The sequence below is a fragment of the Ipomoea nil genome, unplaced genomic scaffold (genome assembly GCF_001879475.1).
Source record: "Ipomoea nil cultivar Tokyo-kokei standard unplaced genomic scaffold, Asagao_1.1 scaffold3384, whole genome shotgun sequence".
Lineage (NCBI taxonomy): Eukaryota > Viridiplantae > Streptophyta > Magnoliopsida > Solanales > Convolvulaceae > Ipomoea > Ipomoea nil.
In genome coordinates, this window is record NW_017619812.1 from 887389 (window position 1) to 904308 (window position 16920).

General features: G+C 41.7%; 1 protein-coding gene and 1 long non-coding RNA gene across 4 annotated transcripts in view; both read left to right on the plus strand.

The window, feature by feature from the left end:
• LOC109171032 (putative late blight resistance protein homolog R1A-10) overlaps positions 1–16920 on the plus strand; it is a 95504-nt gene that overhangs the window by 70339 nt on the left and 8245 nt on the right. The gene's annotated exons all lie outside the window — the stretch shown is intronic.
• On the plus strand, positions 1065–16763 carry LOC109171033. The gene is made up of 3 exons (XR_002052524.1): positions 1065–1074; positions 3643–3648; positions 16683–16763. It is a non-coding gene; the product is annotated as an uncharacterized LOC109171033 (long non-coding RNA).

Here is a 16920-nt window from a genome sequence, read left to right on the forward strand (position 1 = left end):
AAACCTATTTTCATAGCTATGATTCCCCTCTTAGGATTTCCCCATATTCTTGTGTGTTGATGATTCGTTATAATGGTCTTGATAATTAGTGTTATGATTCCATGGGTGATCTTGATGGTGTTCTTGATGTTCCTGATGATTATATGATGTTCTTGATGTTTATATGATATTCCTACCGAATCTTGATATTAGAAGATGAATTGTGTTCTTGTTGATTTAAAAATAATTAGAACCCTAGGTTATATCGTGGAATTCGTATGGTATTATTCTTGGTATATTGGGTGGGAATTCATATGTTTGGGTGTTGATTATGTTTAGAAAAGCATGATAGGTTATGAGCCGTATGTTCTTGCTTTTGAATCCGTTAACTGTCTACGTGTTGTTGTCAATTGCGTTTGAAAGTGTCTAAGCATGGTCTCGGGTTCCACAATGGTTCCCGGGGCATTTTTCTGTGATGAAAGAGTCAGTGGGGGGTAGGGGACCCGCCACCTACCCGCGTCTTTTAAGGGGGTTCTTAAAAAGAATTAGCAATTCTAAGCTTTTAAAATGAAGAAATAGGATTAAGGTGACACCCAAGGTAAAATTCTAAACACGACTTTTGGAACTCCGAATTCTAAGAGCTAAGGTTAACAACTCAAGGGGAGCAATCAAACCACAAGAGTAATTTTACTCAAAGAAAGGTACAAGGGAAAACACACGAAAAGGGTACATTTCAAGGTAAAAAGGTAGGCTCAAGAAGAATATCTGCAGCCTCCTCCTCCACAATGCCCTCGGCCTCAGCCTGCGACCTGCTCATCACAAACACCCTGCCCGAAGGCTTTGTCCCTCCTGAGCCACGACCGGAACTCCCTCCTGGTGGTCCGCCGGATTTGGCGCTAGATGGCAGAGCTCTCTGGTCGGACTGGAGGTGACACTCAAAAGCTTTGTGACCTCTTCCTCCACACTTGAAGCACTGGAGCGCGTTACCTTGACAATCCTTCCTGATGTGATCCTTACCGCATCTCCTGCATCTGAAGGGTCTCCCTTTCTCTCCACTATCGGTCCGAGCCGATCCTTGAGGCTGAGGAGGAGCAGGTCTTGCCCTAAAATCTTGCCTTGGCCTCTTGAAACTTTGAGATCCACTCCCTTCGCTTCTCTTCCGAGCCAACTCATTGGATCCTCTTTGAAGCTGCTGCACTCAGATAGGCTTCATTGAGCGTCCTAGGTTTGCTCATCGTCAGGGCCTTCCTGGCTTCGTAGTTGAGCCCCGCAACAAACTTCTCCACCTTAGCCAACTCGGTGGGAACCAACATGTAACACCCCAGATTTTCAAGACATTTAAAACTTATAAAATAAAGGTATTATCTCATTAAATCCCAAAACATAATACAAGTGTACGGGGTGCTATGCACACCTGAGCTGGAGAACCCAGGTGCACAGGCTAACTAACTAATATCCTCAATAATGTAAATGCATAATATGGCACGCAGGCCGAAAGGGGACTAACTACTTCTACGTTCCGAGTACTAGCGCTCTTCAGTGACTTATTCTTCTGTGCCTGAAAGCCAAATATATCTGTTCAGCGAGAGATGCTGGTAACCCACTCCAACGCGTTGAAATACAATACATATAGAGATATATATAGATATACGAAAACCATTTTGAGCATGAAGATATATCCTACGAACTCTAGCTTTAAAATCGGGAATGACTCGACAGATAAGGTCAGACACAAGCAACAGTTATAACAGTCATAAGCAATTCATAACAGATAAGGCAAATAAGGCAAGGTATAAGCAGTAATCATAACCCATCATAAACAATCCCCAATATGAAACCCATAGTCACGTCCCAAGGCACTCGTAGTCACAACTCGTCCGTATCACAACACATAACGCACGTTGTTGGCGCCACAGGACCACTCGCATGCCCAAACATGCGGGTCAGCGCATATAGCTCTGACACGGCCCCACAGCACCATGCCCCGTATCGCAACACGGGGAGGTCGATCGCAACCGACCGATGAACCGCAGCTCATCATAATGTTTGATCGCAACCAAACAGTGGACCGCAGCCCAAGAGAGTATGTCATCTGACTGTAGCCAGGAATTCCCATCTGACTACAGCCAGCCTCTGAACCGCAGCTCAGGAAAGATGTCACCTGATTGCAGCCAGGAATTCCCATCTGACTACAACCAGCTTCTGGACCGCAGCCCAGGATACCGTCATCCGACTACAGCCAGGAATTCCCATCTGACCATAGCCGGCTTCTGAACCGCAGCTCAGGATAACCAATCCGATCGCAACCGAATTGGGGTAACACGCACACATAACACATAGCAAGCACATGCAACCCACATTACACATTGGGAAGGGGGATAAAGCGTATAACAACCTTATGCGTGATCCATCACGTACTAAGAATAGTCCTAAGGGGATCATACTTCTTCCACCTAGGTCAACGGGATACCAATTCAACTAGCATGCAATATAATAGACTCATAAACCTATGAACGGTACCCGAAATATCAAACTAGACATAGGCACGACAAACGGGGTCCGTTGGGACACCACAGGGATCGGGGAAACATCAAACGGGGAAGCCGGGGTCCCGCGGGGGGGAAAATTCCAGCGGGTAGCCGGTGGGTGGGGGTCCACCCGCCGGCTGCCCGCTGCCGGAGCTGCCCGTGAATGCCGCGGGTAGGTGGCGGGTCCCCTACCCCCACCTACCCCCCACTGACTCTTTTCAACACTTTTCGCCCCGGGAACCGATGTGGAACCCGAAACCATGCTTAGACACTTTTCAACGTAATTAACGACAACACATAGAAATTTACGGATCAAATACGATAAACGAACGGCACATAACCTATCATGCTTTTCTAATCATAATCAACACCCAAACATGCGATTTCCCCACCCGATAATCCAAGAATGATATCATACGATACAACCTAGGGTTCTAATCACTTTTATATCAATAAGAATACAATTCGTCTTCGTATTGCAAGATTTGGTAGGAACAACACATAGTCATCAAGGATACCAATTAATCATCAAAAACATCATAATCATCAAGAACAACACATAATCATCAAAACCCCAATTAATCATCAAGAACATCATAATTATCAAGAAACTCCCAATATCAAGATTATCGAGATTCCTCATGGAATCATTATATCGACATCAATAATAATCATCATCAATCGCCATTTACAACAATATGGAGGAAACCCTAAGGGGAAACCATAGCTATGAAAATAGGTTTTGTTGAGACATGGGTTACCTCTTAGCCTTAAATAATTCCTTGGCTATGAAGGATCTTTCTTTAAGTTTTCTTGCTTTCTTGATTTCTTCTAAGGGAATTCTTAGAGCTCTCCTGGGGTGATGGGGCGTTTAGGCGTGTGGGCCGTTCTAGGCGTCTCCTAAGTCCCTTATTTATATATTTAGGAGTCCTAATTAGGAACTAATATTATAGGCTTGCTAATTCTATTCCTTTTGGAACTAAGGATTGGGTTTAGGGATAAGGGTCCATGGTCCATAGTGGACCATATTAATTAATTAAAGGGAATCCTAATCGTAGTCTGAATAGTAAAAGGCCTACTTCCTTTATTCCTAATAGATAACTAGGTCTAGGATTCCTAATTAGAATCTGAATAGTAAAGGGTTTACTTTCTTTATTCCTAATAGGCTTAGGACTCTAATTTAGGCAAGGGTCCACGGTTCATGGTGGACCTTTATTAATTAATTAAAGGAAACCTAACCGAGTTAAATCATATTTAATTATTATTAACGGGATTAATTTAATAATTAATCTGGGATTGAAGGCCGTAACACGGGGTGTTACACTCCCCCCCCCCTTACGAGAAGCTTCGTCCCCGAAGCTTGGAAATCATTGCAGGGTTAACGAGTCAAGAGAAGAACCATGGTCCTATAGAGAAGGTATTCCACGGGGAAATTGTATACTTGCACGCCTATGTGTGTTGGGTTTTTGGGAGCGATTAGGTTTTACAGGTTTAAGAGAGTGGGTTTCAAACTTGAGGACACGGTGAATTCAGGAATTAGGATCAAGTTTTCGAGATTGCAACTTAGGTTGTGAGGTTGCCACTTGTATGGAATCGTTAAAACATGGGATTGAGAATGGGGTCTGAAGGGTAGAAAGGGTTTTGAAATAAGGAAGGGGCCGATTTTCCAAGGGAGGGAAAGGAATTCGGCTAGGATGGGTTAAAGTTTCTCGATCCCAAGTGAATAATCTGGTTAGATGCTTTGATCACGATGCGCCGACGAGCTGATGATCCTCCTTCCTTGGTGTTGGTGTTTGCTTGACTTTAAGATCCTTGTTAGACCTTGCTTCCCAGGCTAAGGTTTCATCCTTCTCTTCTTTCTTGAGGGAATTTCCCGTGGTGATTCAACACTTACTTCTTTAATGCGCCCAAGGTCTTGACCGAGTTGGGTCAACCAAGCCAATCTCTTAGGGTGCATTTCCCAAATTCTTCCCAAAGTCTCTTTGGAGTCGATGGATTTTGGGTTGAATTTCTCTTTTTATTGAATTTCATCTCCTCTTTAGTGGATGAAATTCTTAGTAAGACTTCATGTCTTACCCGAGGTTCAGCATTGTTGTGCCCTGTTTGTGTTATTCTTAATGATGAAGGTGTCCTTGCGTGCCCTTTTTCTTTTAAAGCGCAGTCGGTTACCGAATCTCGTTGTGGGATGACTCGGCGAATTTACGAGTCACCTCCTCTCCTTGTAGGTCCTTAATGACCCTTGAAGTCTTGGTGCGAAATGTGTTCTTCACCCTTTTGCTTAGCACCATGGGATACGTAGTTCTTGATTCCATACAACTTGTAAGGAGTCCTCTGATTTGCTCGAACGATGTCCATGGTTTGGAGGAGTCCCGGCCCCTCCTTAGCATTTTGACTTTTAAGGTTTTCGTGGGTTCTTAGTACGAGTTCCCAACTCGCCTCCTTGGTTTGCGCAATCCTTTATGCCAAACATCCCTAGTCGGTTGTATCATAGGATCCGATTTCAATTACTCGTGCAATGTAATTGATTGTGATTTCCCGATGGTGTCTCGTGCGTCAAGGTCTTTTGCGTAGGACACTATGTTTAGGTGGTCCATGGTTCCTTACCCAAGACTCACATTCCTCAATCGAGGCACACAAGTGCGCCACAAATCAATAAAATGAGGGGTTAAGAAATCAGCACATTGTACCAGTGGGCGCGAGGTGGGCGGTCGTCCGCCTGCCAAGCTCCTGCCAAGGACCCGCCAAGGTCCCGTCAAGGACCCGTTGGGGACCCGCGGGAAAGTGACTAGGAATAGTCAATTCCTTCGGGAAAGGCCCCAAAAATGCACAGATTCATGTCCTGACAAGTCCCATGCCCTTGTGCACAATAAAAGGGACTTGGATACATAGGATGACCCATCGTACAATGTTCATTGATCCTTAAGCACGAGTTCTAGAGGTAGATATACATACATATATATATATATATATATATATATCTATGTTTTCTTGGTCTGGGTTTAAAGGGGTGTAAGGAGTGCAATGGCTAGGTTTCAAAGTCGAGGGGCGGATAGGGTCGATGTCTCAAGGTCGTAATACAGGAAGGAAGGTTGCCACCTTGTACGGGTTTGTCTATAATGAGGGATCGAGAGCGAGGTTTGGAGTGATAGGACGGATTCTTTAACGAAATGGTACTTGATTGGCAAGGGGAGGGAAAGGGGCTAAGGATTCTTGGCTTTGAGTGATTATGCCTGTTTGGGGCTTGGTTTTGGCCTGCAGTCGAACTGGTGGTCCCTTTTCCTTGGCTTTGTTTGATTCTAAGATTTTCGTTTGATCTTCTCTTCCCGTGTCGAAGTCCCCTTCGTTTCTATGGCTTCCAGGGGAATTCTCGTGATGGTTTCCGTGCACGTTCCCCTCGGATGTCCAGAAGTCTGGACCCAGTCGGTTTAGTGGGTCAAACCCCTAGGTCTTGACTCCTAATCCTTGCCGAGGGTTCTTAAGGGTAAGGGGGTTTCGGGTTAGTCTTTCTTGTTCTATTGGGTTTCATCCCTTCCCTGGTGGATGAAATTCTTAGCAAGGATTTATGTCCTCCTCGAGGTTCGGCCTGTTGCACCTATTTGACGATGTTTTCTGTAGCGAGGGCCCCTGACACATTGAACGTATTTGTTTGCCCGCTCTTGTCAACGCATGGCGTTCTTCGGTGGCGTACGTACAGGCTATGGTTTCTCGAGAAGCCTTCACGGTTTTCGTGCAAGGGTGGGGTGATACGTATTCGTAACCTCCACCTACTTCGCCGATTCCTATCTAACAACTTATTTTAATATTGAATCAATGAATGTCGGTTCTTCACGCCCCTGGGCAGGGTAAGGGCCTTATGCTGCTCTACGTTTTTAACAGGGTTTCCAAACGGAGTGGGGATATGAACTTAGAGTAAGGGCAATAACAATTTAGGGTCTCCGAGGGTTTGGGTTAAGCGCAACAAAGGGTGAGCAAGGTCATGACGGTTGCGAATTTTCTCTTAAGGTAATTAAGGATTCGGGGTGGGTGTTTTCAACAAATAGGGGTATCAAGATGCTGGGGTTCCAGGGTGGATGATATTTTAAATTGGGGTGGTGGGGTTGCAAGGTTTACCTTGCACCCAAGGATTCGACTAATGGTGTCGTTCCTTTGCTACTTTAATAGGTGTCCTAGTCCTCCTTCCTGTTTGTTGTAGCCGCAACCCGGGTTCGCCGAGATAAGGCAACTTGTCGGAAGGTGCATGTCATTTGTCTGACTCGGGGGTTATTGTGGTTACCCTGGGTTGGTGCGTATTGCAGTCCGTCCCTTTTAGCAGTCCTGACTGTAACGCCTCTTCTTAGTAGTCATCCAAATCTTCCTTTTCTTTGGTCAGGGTCATTGTCAAGTCTTTTGACGGGAGTTAGGACGAGGCGATTTATCGGGTAAGTGTACATTACCCAGTTGTAGAAGTAAACTTATCTATTCGCACCCTTACCTGGTGTGGTAAGCGTAGGGGGAGGTTCCTTTAAGTTAGAGAGGGATGAAGTGAGGGGAGGTGTTATGTATAGGTTTCACAATCTCACTGCGCGTCCTAAGATTCCTGGATCCTATGTTCCTAAGTACCTAGAGTTCAAGCCTAGTGTCCTAAAGTCCGGTCTTAAGAGTCTTATCCTAGGGTCAAACTTAGGCTCTGATACCAACTGTAACACCCCAGATTTTCAAGACATTTAAAACTTATAAAATAAAGGTATTATCTCATTAAATCCCAAAACATAATACAAGTGTACGGGGTGCTATGCCACACCTGAGCTGGAGAACCCAGGTGCACAGGCTAACTAACTAATATCCTCAATAATGTAAATGCATAATATGGCACGCAGGCCGAAAGGGGACTAACTACTTCTACGTTCCGAGTACTAGCGCTCTTCAGTGACTTATTCTTCTGTGCCTGAAAGCCAAATATATCTGTTCAGCGAGAGATGCTGGTAACCCACTCCAACGCGTTGAAATACAATACATATAGAGATATATATAGATATACGAAAACCATTTTGAGCATGAAGATATATCCTACGAACTCTAGCTTTAAAACCGGGAATGACTCGACAGATAAGGTCAGACACAAGCAACAGTTATAACAGTCATAAGCAATTCATAACAGATAAGGCAAATAAGGCAAGGTATAAGCAGTAATCATAACCCATCATAAACAATCCCCAATATGAAACCCATAGTCACGTCCCAAGGCACTCGTAGTCACAACTCGTCCGTATCACAACACATAACGCACGTTGTTGGCGCCACAGGACCACTCGCATGCCCATACATGCGGGTCAGCGCATATAGCTCTGACACGGCCCCACAGCACCATGCCCCGTATCGCAACACGGGGAGGTCGATCGCAACCGACCGATGAACCACAGCTCATCATAATGTTTGATCGCAACCAAACAGTGGACCGCAGCCCAAGAGAGTATGTCATCTGACTGTAACCAGGAATTCCCATCTGACTACAGCCAGCCTCTGAACCGCAGCTCAGGAAAAATGTCACCTGATTGCAGCCAGGAATTCCCATCTGACTACAACCAGCTTCTGGACCGCAGCCCAGGATACCGTCATCCGACTACAGCCAGGAATTCCCATCTGACCATAGCCGGCTTCTGAACCGCAGCTCAGGATAACCAATCCGATCGCAACCGAATTGGGGTAACACGCACACATAACACATAGCAAGCACATGCAACCAAAATTACACATTGGGAAGGGGGATAAAGCGTATAACAACCTTATGCGTGATCCATCACGTACTAAGAATAGTCCTAAGGGGATCATACTTCTTCCACCTAGGTCAACGGGATACCAATTCAACTAGCATGCAATATAATAGACTCATAAACCTATGAACGGTACCCGAAATATCAAACTAGACATAGGCACGACAAACGGGGTCCGTTGGGACACCACAGGGATCGGGGAAACATCAAACGGGGAAGCCGGGGTCCCGCGGGGGGGAAAATTCCAGCGGGTAGCCGGTGGGTGGGGGTCCACCCGCCGGCAACACTGTTCCGGGCAGCGGGTGCCCGGCGGGCAGCTGCCCGCCCGCCGGCTGCCCGCTGCCGGAGCTGCCCGTGAATGCCGCGGGTAGGTGGCGGGTCCCCTACCCCCACCTACCCCCCACTGACTCTTTTCAACACTTTTCGCCCCGGGAACCGATGTGGAACCCGAAACCATGCTTAGACACTTTTCAACGTAATTAACGACAACACATAGAAATTTACGGATCAAATACGATAAACGAACGGCACATAACCTATCATGCTTTTCTAATCATAATCAACACCCAAACATGCGATTTCCCCACCCGATAATCCAAGAATGATATCATACGATACAACCTAGGGTTCTAATCACTTTTATATCAATAAGAATACAATTCGTCTTCGTATTGCAAGATTCGGTAGGAACAACACATAGTCATCAAGGATACCAATTAATCATCAAAAACATCATAATCATCAAGAACAACACATAATCATCAAAACCCCAATTAATCATCAAGAACATCATAATTATCAAGAAACTCCCAATATCAAGATTATCGAGATTCCTCATGGAATCATTATATCGACATCAATAATAATCATCATCAATCGCCATTTACAACAATATGGGGGAAACCCTAAGGGGAAACCATAGCTATGAAAATAGGTTTTGTTGAGACATGGGTTACCTCTTAGCCTTAAATAATTCCTTGGCTATGAAGGATCTTTCTTTAAGTTTTCTTGCTTTCTTGATTTCTTCTAAGGGAATTCTTGGAGCTCTCCTGGGGTGATGGGGCGTTTAGGCGTGTGGGCCGTTCTAGGCATCTCCTAAGTCCCTTATTTATATATTTAGGAGTCCTAATTAGGAACTAATATTATAGGCTTGCTAATTCTATTCCTTTTGGAACTAAGGATTGGGTTTAGGGATAAGGGTCCATGGTCCATAGTGGACCATATTAATTAATTAAAGGGAATCCTAATCGTAGTCTGAATAGTAAAAGGCCTACTTCCTTTATTCCTAATAGATAACTAGGTCTAGGATTCCTAATTAGAATCTGAATAGTAAAGGGTTTACTTTCTTTATTCCTAATAGGCTTAGGACTCTAATTTAGGCAAGGGTCCACGGTTCATGGTGGACCTTTATTAATTAATTAAAGGAAACCTAACCGATTTAAATCATATTTAATTATTATTAACAGGATTAATTTAATAATTAATCCGGGATTGAAGGCCGTAACACGGGGTGTTACACAACATCCGCGCAAAGCGTGCCAACTCGAGGAAGCATTTGTGGTACTCCACCACTGTTGACGTCCCCTACTGAAGGTGAAGAAACTCCTCGTACATGATGGCCCTAACATGAGACGGGTAGAACCTCTCTCGTAGCTTATCCTTCAACGCCAACCAATCAAACCCCGGTTCTTCCAGGCAAGCCGGGCCTTCATGCACCCACCAAAGGTCCGCCTTGTAGCTATAGTAGAACGTAGCCAACTCGACGTGGCAGTCATCCGGGCAACCTACTGCAGCAAAAATCTTGTCCAAGTACCTGATCCACTCCTCAAGCAAAACGGGGTCTTCCTCCCCAGCAAAAACGGGCGGTCTATGACCAGAAACTAAGCGGCCCACATCTCGATTCCCGGCAGGAGGTGACGGAGGGTTGTTGTTATGCAAGAGGGCGTTGCTCAACGTCTGCATCGTCTGAGTCGGTGCTACAGGTTCTAAGCCAGCTGCTCATTTGTAGCCGTCTCCGGCATACGGGCACGGTGGCGAGGCGGAGCCATAGCAAGATTCTACAGAAATAGCACGATTACGGCACAACACGCGGAAGCTACGGACCCTTACCCAGCGCTTAAAATGAGGAAGCTAAAACTATACAAGAGCAACAAGATAAACACAACAGCGATAAGAAAACTCACATCTCACCGCGCGTCCTAGGAATCTTAAGTCCTAACACTTAGGCACTTAGAGGTCAACTTAGAGTCTTAATTCAATCTTAACTTCTTAAAATTTGACTCTTAACATCCTAGGCTCAAACCTAGGCTTTGATACCAACTGTAACACCCCCGATTTTACCAACATTTTAAAACTTAAATTTCAAAGATAACCAAACTAAACATCAACTAATCACAAGCGAAAGCTAACATAAACCGAGAAAAGTGTTATGCCACAGCCATAAAACTATGGGTGCACAGGCTGAGTCTACATAATCTAACAAAACAACGCATTGTCTAAGGCACACAGGCCACATCTGTCTAAAGCTCTAACTAGAGTCCACATCTAGCGCGCTCCCCAACTAGGAAAAACCTGTAAAACATGGGGATAACACCAGGTCAGCGAATAATGCTGGTAACCCATCAATACGCGTTAAATAACAAAGTATATAGATAGATATAATCAAAAGCGTTTGAGATTGAGGAATACAGTATATAGTCATTTGAAAGCCAGAAAAAGATCAACATCAAAGACTCATCACACTCTCAACAAGAACGAGGATCATCAACCTCAACAAGACCACAAAACCACAAAAATAATGGACAACACAACTCTAGATGCAACTTACCATTCACAAGGTAGAGTTCATCAATGACATGCATATAAGCAAGGAAATACAATAAATCACATAATGACATATTCATGTTCCAAGATCCAACCTTAAGCCCTGTTCCAACCTTATGGCTACCCCGGGCCATATTTCAGTTCCAACCATTACCTCCTAGTGCCACCCTGTACTTCTGAGTCCAACCTGGGACCGTCGTCCCACGCCAAACATTCACCGCCGAACTCTCAGTACACGAGGGTACCATTAAATATCATAGTCACAAACCGCCAAAATCGTGAGCAAAGCTCAAGTAACAAAACCACCAATCTCATTCATATCAATGTAGTCCCTCAATTGCTTATTCATCGCTTTAGTCCCCGTAAATAATTATTTTTAGTCGATTTAGTCCCTCTGGCAGCTGAAATACTTCAAATTTTTGTAACAAATATTTGAGTTTTTCCATGATAATAAACATCCATTGCACCATAATTGACAGGAGTAGTCATACCACAGAAATGAACTTACATAATTAAACACCAAAAACTAAAAACCTATGTCTGTCTAATCAGCCTCTGCAAAAGGAATTTTAGTTGACCATATAACAGGAGGAGGAGGGAGGGGTGTGAAAAACAAGGTTGCAGCATCGGATCGAAGCAATGGCGTTGTCATTACTTCCAAAGCTTAATGATCTTGTCATGACTGGCTGAAGCAACTAAACCCGCCATTGTCGATACATCCAAAGAAGCAATCAATCCTTCATGTGCAGGAAGCGTCATCGTTTTGTTTTCGGTGATGTTCCAAAGCTCTAGAGACTGCAAGAAACGCCCTTTGGCTAGTTAGTTAGCACAGAATCACATTCATAAATGGATGCAAATTAAAAGTTATATCTAGAGGAGTGGACATAGGTTGATAACTTGCCTGGTAACAGCCAATAACTAGCAATGAAGAGTAGGAAGGATGAAAAACACATGAGTGAAATTTATTGCCGTTTGAACTAAGTTCGTGTACACAATTCCCTTCGCTTCCTGAACCCAGTGTCTACACTCTCACATAGTCCTTGCTAACTGAAGCCAGATGCTCGCCTGAAGGGTCCCAGCATACTGTGTGAATTGATCCTTAACACCATACTTTAAGGAACACAAGGACAGACAGAACAACATAATAGTAGCTCACACTAATGGCCAGTGATTGAGTACTGAGAAAGATAACATAATAGTACTATGAGAAAGATAATACACCGACGACTCTTTAAAGTAATTTATAATGTAAAGAAATTGTCCTGTTGTTTGGGGCAACAAGAGGGTATAACTTGTTCGCATAAACTATTTCAAATGTATAAGGCACTACTCAAGAGTGTGCAATAGGTAATCCCTAGCTAATAAAGGATCACAAGAAAGTAAACCAACCGAGGTTGCTTATAGCTAACTGGCTGGCTCAAACCAAGAAGGTCATCAATAGGCCGCTCCCGCTAGGAGTCGGACTTGGAACCTTGTGGTTACCAAGCCAACAATCTGACCAAATTGGCTAGGGTTGCCCCAGCAAATTATTACTTTCAAACATTAGGTTAGCCATAACAAATTTTCCCACGAATTCAATGCACTCACCTTTAACGTCTGTCTGCACGTTTGTGTCTCCACGTCAAGAATTGATACAAATTTGACGAAGTTGATGTTTTAGAAGATTTATCAAGTTTTACATAATTTTTAGAATATACATCAGAGACTCCAATTTTGCAAAATATGACACAAGAAGTAGCATGCTACCAATCTAGAGAGTTGATAGACATCAATCTTTGAATTTCCTTGAAACACCAAGCACAAAGGACAAATCAGGAAAACGTATAAAATCAGCAAAAGAGATAAGAAAATGCATTTAATTAGTACTAGAAACTACTTTTGTTTCGTAAATGAAGGTTAAACCATTGCAATCATGATTCATGAACAATAGTCAAACAGCTGTCTAATCATCCCAGATTCAGTTTCCAAAGGTCTGAAATTTTTTTTCTGAATAAAATGCAATGGTAATAAATACAATGTATATTTTGTAGAAACAATGATTGTCTAAGACTACTACACAAAGATACAACATAACTAATAGCAGGAAACAGACTAATAACACTTATTCAAAAGGAGATAGTACACAAGAATAGAATGATCAAAACAGAGAGTTAGACTTTGTTAGGATCGATATGGTTCACAACACCAAATTTACAATAACAACTTGAACTGGAAATATTGAGAATATTTCTAGTGTAAGATTTAAAGTAAATCAAGCACAGAATACGGCAATTTGAAAAAGAATTTTCTTTATTAGCAAAAGGATATTACAATAGGAATTACAAATATAAGTCTCTATTTTTACTCTCTGTATTTTGCTATACTATTCTCTATATTTCGAATGGGATGATACAGATCTGATGGGATAAATGTGTTGGGAAAAATCCCACCACCTGTGACAAATAAAATCACAGGACCGACAAGAGCGCAAATACGAGATGTACAAAACAGCCAAAATAAATAACAGACACAAGGGACACAAGATTTACGTGGAAAACCCCAAAATCACGGGAAAAAATCACAGACCACCACCAACACAATATTCCACTATAATAAATCTTGGGTACAAAGTTGCTGGCTACCACCCGAGCCAAACACCCTAAAAATCATCAAATACAACAACTCTAGGCCAAATACATTCTATCACGTTCACAGGCCTAAAAGGGATACCAACTCGTACTCAAAATATTCAACCACCATGAACAAGGTGAAAAAAATTCAAATATTACGAGCTTACCCAAAACGATGATGCCTGGAACAAACACTGACCTCTACAAATATTTGATGAAGAAAAGTATCACAAAGATCTTCGGCAAACCTCACGACAAATCCATCAGACGTGCGACAAAACCTGCCGACACACGCTGTTGCCGTGCCACCAAAGAAGCTAGGCAAACCCATGACAAAGTTGCACAAAAGAAGAAGAAATAGATGTTGCTCCTTCAACTGCTGCATACGGCCGTGAAAGGAGAAAGAAAGAAAACTGAATTTTTCTTTCTTTTTGGCCTACTGCTTCTGCCGAAAAATATAAATGGAATATGTGTAGTATGTAGAAGTGTCTGGTGTAGTGGTGATAGCAGTAAACAAATGGGTTCATCCCCCTTTTATAATGTTTACTGCCGACATGGGGAAAGGAGGGAAGGAAGGATAGCTTTCAACTTCTACCCAAAAACTCTTCTCTCCAACTTCCACCCAAAAACTCTTCTCTCCAACTTCCACCCAAATTCCTTCACTCTAACTTCCACCCTTCAACTTCTACCCAATAACCCATTCTCCAACCCAAACAATTGTCAGCAAACTTTTCCATCAAGCTAACAAATATTGCAATGGAATAGGCTTGGTCCAAAATGAGCTATTTACCACATAGGAGGGAAGCCCTAGCCCAACAAAATGAATGAAGAGATGTTGCATATTTATAGCAATTCATGTGCCTAGAGATTTCCAAGCTAGCAACCCATGTGCCTAGAAATTTCCAAGCATTTAATGCTATTCTTCTCCTGCAAACAAAAGAAACTTAGCCCAAGCTTTTCCCCTTTGCACAAACCTATGCCCAAGCTTTTCCCCTTGCACAAACCTCTTCGCAAGCATTTAATGCAACAATAAATGCCTAGAGATTTGCAAGTCAAAGAATGAAAATCCACTCCAGATTTTCTCTTTACTCAAACCTATGCCAAGCAAACCGCATCCCATACATTTACTCCTCCAAACTTCATCCCTAACAAAACCTTAGCCCAAGGTTTTAAACATCTGCCCATTTTCACATTTGACTTTAATATTTACAGACTTGATTAATGTGAGACATCCACAATACTGTTGTCCTATCAGTATGTCCGTGTGTCTTTGCATTGTTGTTTCGTTGTGGCTGTACGTGTTTCTTATGTTGATTTTCTCTTGTTCCCTGCATGAAATTTTACAATATACTTTTAACTCTTATGCTAAGTATGCTAAATATTTTTAAAGTTAAGTGTGCTAATAAAGCAACAGACTTATCTTCTACTCAGTATATTAATCTATACTACATCCTAAAATATGTGTTGTATATCATTTTTAAAGTCTTGTGTACCAGGTTACCCACGGCTCCACCAGGATGATTATAATGAGAAGCATATAACTCTTTGTACCGAGTTACCCCTCCATCAAATCCGGAAAAAAAAAAAATTAAAATGTCTTTAGCAACTAGGTCATTTTCTAATATTTCTTTAGAAAGCACCTTGGTGCCACTAGACCAAAAGGTCTTTCACATCTATTGTTAAATTATATTTAACTAGTAATTCACCCGCGCGATGCACGGAAAAAATGATGTTATTATAAATATAAATAGAAAAAATAGAAAAAATAAAAATATTTTTAATTATTTAATATAATAATATTTTTGAGCTTACATCGGTCAAGTATTTATTATTTTTTTATAAAATACAAAATTACAATTAAAATTAAAATTTTGCATGGTTAATATAATCTCTAATTATGTACATATTCAAATGAACTTATTGAGAGAATTTACATAATTACATTGATTTATTCTTAATTGTATTTCATCTATATTATAATTTTCACAATACAAATAATAACTAAGATAATTACATTTAGAAAGCAAATTTCAAATTTTGTATGAGTAAATTTAAAATAAATGTAATCCGTTGTTATGGGGGAGAAAAAAATAGTTATTTTATTTTTCAAATGTTGTGTTTTTTTTTTTTTTTATATAGTAAAGGATGTTGTGGCTATTTTATAATAATAAGGATAGAGATAATAATTGTAACAATAATTACTCACCAAAATAATAATTGTAACATTAATTACTTCTCAAGCCATATAGCTTTATTATAGTTAAGATTTGAGAGAAAATATTAATATTATCATGACAACTGGTCAACTAGTATGCTAGTTGTCTATTGTTATATTTATTTGAAAAACGAAATCTTAATATTATCATGACAATTAATATGTTAGGTACTTAGGTTGTCTATTGTTATTATATATATAGTCAACTTATATTTTGTGTAATTTAGTGGGTATCCATCCAATGTAATTGATGAGTCATCTAATTAAACAATCAATTAATCATGCAATGCTTAGAGAAATGAACCCTTAATTATTATCTCTTGTTTTAATTATTGTTTGAACTATAACACCAAACAAATAATTCTTCTTCTCCCATACACCAACCAAATATTTCCATAGTATAGCCAATTGGAAATTCTCCGATCCATCCATCAGTAGTTGAGAAAAAAGCAATTCAATTCAGCGATGGAATGTGTTGTTGTAAGTAGTCTACTAGGAATAGTAGATCAACTACAGCTTCTTCTTCTTCATAAAAATCCTTGTTTCATTCTTCCTGATGATGCTCAATTCATCCTATCCACCTTAAAGGACAAGCTCAATGTCCTGCAGGCCTATCTTCACAAACCTAAGCCTGTAATTACCTCTGATCCCGATCGCCAGGCAGGGAAAAGGCTGGTTAAAGAAATCAGAGATGTTGCAATGAAAGCAGAAGGCGAAATTGAATCCAAAGTGGGTGAAGTTTACTTGGCGGCTAACCAGCACCAGGGTGAGGCTGCAGCTTGTGAAGATCTTCATCGGAGCTTGCAAAAAGTAGTGAAGGATATTGAGTCTGTTGAGGTGCGCATCAGAGATCTGCAAACCAGACATACAGCCTCAATTCATGATGCTTCTTCTTCTTCTTCTTCTTCTTCTTCTTCTTCTTCTTCTTCTTCTTCTTCTTCTTCTTCTTCTTCTTCTTCTTCTTCATCAACACCACAGAACGTCAGGGATGGTGTCTCCTCCTCCTCCTCCAACTA